Source organism: Grammomys surdaster, unplaced genomic scaffold (assembly GCF_004785775.1).
Source record: "Grammomys surdaster isolate TR1022 unplaced genomic scaffold, NIH_TR_1.0 414, whole genome shotgun sequence".
In the NCBI taxonomy this organism is placed as follows: Eukaryota; Metazoa; Chordata; class Mammalia; order Rodentia; family Muridae; genus Grammomys; species Grammomys surdaster.
The window spans coordinates 352,145-359,175 of NW_021604833.1; positions in this window are offsets into that span (position 1 = coordinate 352,145).

Below are 7,031 nucleotides of genomic sequence, written 5' to 3' on the forward strand. Positions count from 1 at the left end.
CAGATCTAAGGCTCTGGCTGCCTCCAAAAGAATCTTATGAGCATCAGGAACATTCAGCCAACACTAGAGACAATCAAGTGGCTAAGGGGCAGCATAACAACATAATCAAGATCCAGAGCAATATAGTGTCACCAAAACCCAGATACAGAAAGCCATGGATTTCCTAACATAGTCATAGCACAAAAAAGTAACCTTAAATCAATTCTTACAAAAATTATAGAAGCCCTTAAAGAGAGAATGAATTGATTCCTTTAAGAAATACATTGAAGCTCAATCAAACAGATGAAAGAAAGGAGTAAAACTGTCAAGACTTAAAAATGGAAATTGAAACAATAAAGAAAACATAAACTGAGGGACTCCTAGAGATGGAAAATTTAGAGAAGTAAATAGGAATTACAGACTGAAGCATAACTACAGAATACAAGAGACAGAAGAGAAAATATCAGACATAGAAGATACAATTGAAGAAATCAATACATCAATCAAAGAAAATGTAAAATCTAAAAAGGTTCTGACACAAAACATCCAAGTAATCTGGGACACTATAAAAAGAGCGAACCTTAGAATAATAGGAATAGAAGAAGAAGACTTCCACCTCCAATGTCCAGAAAATATTTTCAGAAATACCATAGAAGAAAATTTCCCCAACCTAAAGAAAAATGTGTGTATAAATATACAAGAAGTTAACAGAACACTGAATTGATTGGAACACAAAAGAAAATCTTCACTCCACATAATAATCAAAACGCTGAATGTGCAAAGCAGAAAAAAAAAGAATATTAAATGCTACAAGGGGAAAAAAACAAGTAACATACAGAGGCTGGCACACCCATCAGAATTACAGCCAACTTCTCAACAGAGACTGTAAAAAGCCAGAAGGAACTGGGTATATATATATTGTATGCCATAAAAGAACTCAAATATCAACCCAGACTATTAAATAAAGCAAAAGTTTAATCATCATAGATAGACAAATAAGATATTCAATGACAAAACCAAATTTAATCATTATATATCCATAAGTCCAGCCCTAAAGAATACACTAGAAGAAAATTTCAAACCCAAGTAGGCTAACTACACTCAAGAAAACACAGGAAATAATCAATCCCACACCAGTAAAACCAAACAAATGGAAGTACTCATGCATACACGTGCACACATGCATGCAAATGCACACACATATACATGCACATACACACACACACACACACACACACTATCAACATCAAAGTAACAGAAACTAACAATCATTGGTCATTAATATGTCTCAACATCATTGGACTCAATTAATCAATAAATGACACAGGCTAACAGAATGGATGCCATAAAAAGGATACATCATTCGGCTACATACAAGAAACATGTTAGCAATAAAAGACTGCCATTATATTAGGGTAAATGCTTAGAAAAAAAGGTTTAACTAGCAAGTGGACCCAAGAAACAAGCTGGAGTTGCCATTCTAACATCTCATAAAATAAACATTTTATTAAAATTAATTGAAAGCGATGGGGAAGACACTTTATACACATCAAAGGAAAACCCACCAAGATGATGTCTCAGTTCTCAATATCTATACCCCAAATACAAGGTTATTTATATCAGTAAAAGAAACATTACTAAAGTTTAAATCAATTTCAATTAATGACCCCCATATTAATAGTGAGAGGTTTAAACACCATGCTTTCACCAATGTAGAAGTCATGCAGACAGAGACTAAACAGAAAAGTAATGAAACTAAAAGATGTTGTGAATCAAATGTATCTACAGAACACTTGACGGAAACACAATAAGTACACATTCTTCTCAGAAATTCACAGAACTATCTCCAAAAATGATCATGTATTCAGTCAAAAAGCAAGCCTGAATGGATTCAACAAAATAAATATAAACCATAGTATCTTATCAGAACACCATGGATTAAGCTGTATTTAAACAACAGAAACAACAGAAAGATTGTAAAGTCATGGAAACTGAACCACACTCTCTATTCAGTGAACATTTTGTCAAGTTTAAAATCAAGAAAGAAATCAAAGGCTTTCTAGAATTCAATGAAAATAAAGACACAACATACTCAGACTAATGGGACACAATGACAGCATTGCTAAGAGGAAAGTTCATAACACACTATACCTTTCTAAAGAAATTGGCCTGACAGCAATTTAAATGCAGGCTCAAAAGTTCTAGAACTAAAAGAAGCAAAAATACCAGAGAAGAGGAGGAGACAACAGGAAATAATTAAACTGAGGGCTGAAATCAAGAAATAAGAAAGAAAAAGAACAATACCGATAATCAAAATCTCCCAACCAAAAAAGCCTATAGCCAGATGGTTTTACCACAGAATTCTAAAAGATTTTCCAAGAAGAGCTAATACTAGTACTCCTCAAATTATTCCATAAAAAAGAAACAGAAGAACATTGTCAAATTTATTCTATGAGGCTACAATTACTCTGATACCTAAACCACACAAAGATTAAACAAAGAAAGAGAATTTTAGACAAATATCCTCTATAAACATTGATGTAAAACTACCCAACAAAACATTTGCAAACTGAATCTAAGAACACATCAAGACCATCATCCACCATGATTAAGTAGGGTTCTTCCCAGGGATACAAGGATGGTTCAACATAAGAAAAATTCCAGCAATGTAACCCACCATATAAGAAAACTGAAAGAAAAAAATACCACATGATCATCTCGGTAGGTACTGAAAAAAATCCTTTAACAAAATCCAGCATCCCTTCATGATAAAGGTCATAGAGAGATCATTAATACAAATTCTACCATATGGAAGATGCTGAGGGTCCCTGTTCCCCACTTAGTTATGATTGGTAAATCAATTTGCTGTAGGTCAATGACTGGGCAAGGAGACAGAAGCAGGATTTAAGGATTCCTGGGTAGAAGGGAAAGAGTCTGCATGCTGGGAGAGGAGTCACTGCTATGCCTGAGAAGTGCAAAACAAGGAGACAGGTGGGTAAACATGTAAGAGCTGGGGAAGAGCAGCCCCAAGAGGCTCCCATAAGTGGGTCTAGAACAACAAAGATGGAATACAGATTTTTGTAAGTAAAAACTCAGAAATACTGGAGGGGAGTGTGTTAGTCAGAAGAAGATTTGGGAGTGGCCCAGACATTGAGCTATATGAGGCATATTAAAACACAGAGGCTGTGTTTGTGTGTGTCTTTCATTTGGGAACCCAGAGCATTGGGGCTGGATGCCACTGGATCAATCTGAATAACTATAATTGAATTTATGGAGAAAATGCGGTACACAATGGAGTATTTATAGGCAATTAAAAACAATAACATCATGAAATATGCAGGCTAATGGATGGAACGAGTGAAGATAATATTGAGTGGCATAATTCATACCACTATAAAAAACATTGTATGTACTCACTTATAAGTAGATATTATTCATAAAGTACAGGATAACTTTTCTATAAACCACACATCCAAAGAAGCTAATTAAGAAGGACAGTCCAAGGGCAAATGCTTGAATATCACTGAGACAAGGAAATAGATTAGACATCAGGGTGAATGGAGGGAGGGGACTTGGTGGGGAAAGGTGTGGGGATAGGAAAAGGATGGAGGGAAAGAGTACTGAGAGAGACAACTGGATTGGGTACAAGACATCTCTGGGACAAGCTAGAAAACTAGAACAATGGAGACTCCTAGGAATCTATGAGATGGCCCTACTTAAGACTCCTGGCAGTGGGAGCTATGGAGCCTGAAACAGCATCTCCTGTAACCAGGCAATTCTTCCACTGGAGGGACTGGGATAGTAACTCAGCCACAAACCTTAAATCTACAATTCACCCTGACTAAAAGCGATGCAGGGTAAAAAAAAATGGAGCAGTTTTGGAAAGAATGACCAACAAATGACTAGGCCCGCTTAAGACATATGCCATGAGAGGGAGCCCACTCCTGACACTATTAATTATATTCTGCTATACTTGCAAACAGAAGCCTAGTGTAACTGTCATCAGAGAGATGTTACCCAACAACCAATAGAAACTGAAGCAAAGACTCACAGCTAAACATTAAGTGGAGCTCAGAGAATCTTGTGGAAAGTGAGGAGAAACAATTGAAGGAGCCAGAGGGGTCAAGGACACTACAGGAAAACCTACAGAATCAACTAACCTAGGCCAATAGGGGAACATGAATACTGAACCGTCAAACAGGGAGCAGGCATGGGATGGACTTAGGCCCTTTTCACATATGTAACATTTGTGCAGCTGAGACTTCATGTGGGGCTCCTAAAGCAGGAGCAGGGACTGTCTCTGACTGCATTAGTGGAGTGTCCTCTCCACTGCCTTTGGATACCTTCCTCCTAACTGGGCTGTATTCTGTAACCTCAATAGAAGATGATGTATCTAGTCTACTGCAACATAATATGCCAAGACTGGGTGCTATCCATGGGAGTCCTCACCTTTTCTGACAAGAAAGGGAGGAAGAATGGCAAGGAAGAGGAAATGGAGGCACTGGGAGGCGAGGATGGAGGGAAAGCTGTGACTGGGGTGTAACGTATATAAGTAACAACATTAATAATATAAAATAAACATAAATTGAAGATGTTAGAAGATGAAAATGTCTTCATGTTTATGGATCAATAGAATTAACATAGTAAAAATATCTACCTTACCAAAAGCAATCTAGAGCTTTAGTGCACTCCTCCCCAAAATTCCACACAATTCTTCACAACATCGAAAGGGCAATTCTTCTGCGTCCCTGGATCCTGGAGGTCCCAGTTACTCCTGGTGCTGGCGAAAATGTTGTGGCCTCCTTGGCTGTGATTCTGGCGTGTTAGAGCACCTGGGAGTCGAGCTGCCTCTGGATGTTGTGAAACTGGGTGTGGAAGCAGTACCCGGGGTCTGCTCAGAGCACAGGCTCAGACCAGAAAGAACCTGTGCCACTGGCCAAGAAGGGCATGCTGAACAGGAGCCTGATATAGCTGTCTCCTGAGAGACTCTGCCAGAGCCTGACAAATACAGAAGTGCATGCTCACAACCAATCATTGGACTGAGCATGGAGCTCCCAATGGAGGAATTAGAGAAAGGACTGAAGGAGCTGAAGGGATTTGCAACCCCATATGAAAAACAATATCAATCAACCAACCCCATGCCCCCCAGAGCTCCCAGGGACTAAACCGCAAACCAAAGAGTACACATGGATAGACCCATGGCTCCAGCCACATATGTAGCAGAGAATGGCCTTGTCTGGCATTAATGGGAGGAGAGGCCCTTGGTTCTATGAAATCTCAATTCCCCAGTGTAGGGGAATGCAAGGGCAGGGAGGTGGGAGTGGGTAGGTGGGTGGAGGAGCACCTTCACTGAAGCAGGAAGAGTGGGGATGGGATAGGGGATTGGGGGTAAATCAGGAAAGGGGATAACATTTGAAATGTAAATAATGAAACTATCCAATAAAAAAAAAGAAAGGGCAATTCTCAAATTCTTATGGAAAACCAAAAATCAGGATAGCCAAAAGAGTATTTAATAAGTTGCTATAAGTCTTGCCATTCCTTATTTCAAATTATAGTACAGAACTGTAGTAATAAAAATGAACAATATTGGCATAAAGACAGATATAATGGTTGAAGAATCAAATCGAAGATGCAAGCATAAATACCCATAAGTATGGACAGGCATTTTTTTTAAAAAGAAGCCAGAAATACATACTCTATAAAAAGAGAGAAACGTTAAAAAATGGTCCTGGTCAAACTGGATGGGTGGACAGAGAAGAGTACAAGAGATCTATTCCTATCACCCTGCACAAAAGTCAAGTCTCATAGTATCTAAGACCTCAATATAAAATTAGGAACAGTGACCTGATATACGAGAAGGTTGGGAATGACCTTGAACTTATTGACACAGAAAGACTTGCGAAACAGAATACCAGTACTACAGGCACTTAGATTCATGACTAATAAACGGGACCTCCTGAAACTGAAAATCTTCTGTAAGGGAAATGATAACATCATGCCGACAAGGCAGCAACATACAATACAGTGACAGAAGTCATCTAGGGAAGGTTAGGGGAGCAAATGAATTTTCTGATGATGGCCTACCACTTTGCATGGCTGTAATTGGTGAGCTCTGAGATTCACGGTCCGCAAAGGCTTCATCCCAGGACTACTTCTTGCTATTGATATGGCTTTGCTATCACTATTACATAGCTTAATGATTTTTGAGAATCAGCCCACTCTATTGGGCAAATTTCTTGCCGATCAGCATGAAGATGTACTCTCATGTAGTAAAGTTATATAGATGAATTGATGATTTCATAACTTCTGATAATAATTTTATAGAACTGTTAAACTGATACTAATAATTTAAAGCCCTCTATAGAATGAAAGCTGAAAATAGAGTTCTATAAACCTTAATATGTCACAGGCTAATTGCACTAGGAAAAGAAACCAGGCTTGGAACAAATTAACAATCAAGTAAAACATTCCTTCTAGGTTAGGTATGAGACCATGATCTGGAAACTAAATGTCATATACTGGAAATGGAAAATTCATTGCAGGTACAAGGACAGAAAATACAATATTGATTAGTTGATCTATACATAACTTCAAAATAATAAGACACAGGCAGACAAAGCAGTACTAACTTGTGACATAAAAGTTATTTCTTTAAAATTATAATGAGGGGCTGGAGAGATGGTTCAGCAGTTAAAAGCACTGACTGCTCTTCCAGAGGTCCTAATTTCAATTCTCAGCAATCACATGGTGGATCACAAAAATGTGTAATGGTATCTAGTGACTTCTGCTGTTTCTAAAGACAGCTACAGTGTACTCATACACATGCATGCATGCATGCATGCAATCATACATACATACATACATACACTAACTCGTGATGAACTGACAGATCCAGAAGACAGATAATGAATGTTCAGTCAGACAATATTTTTTTCTTTTTTTTAATTTTTTTATTGGATGCTTTATTTACATTTCATATGTTGTCCCCATACCCCATTCCCCACACAGCCAGGAACCCCCTATCCCCTCACCCCTCCTCCTTCTTCTCTGTG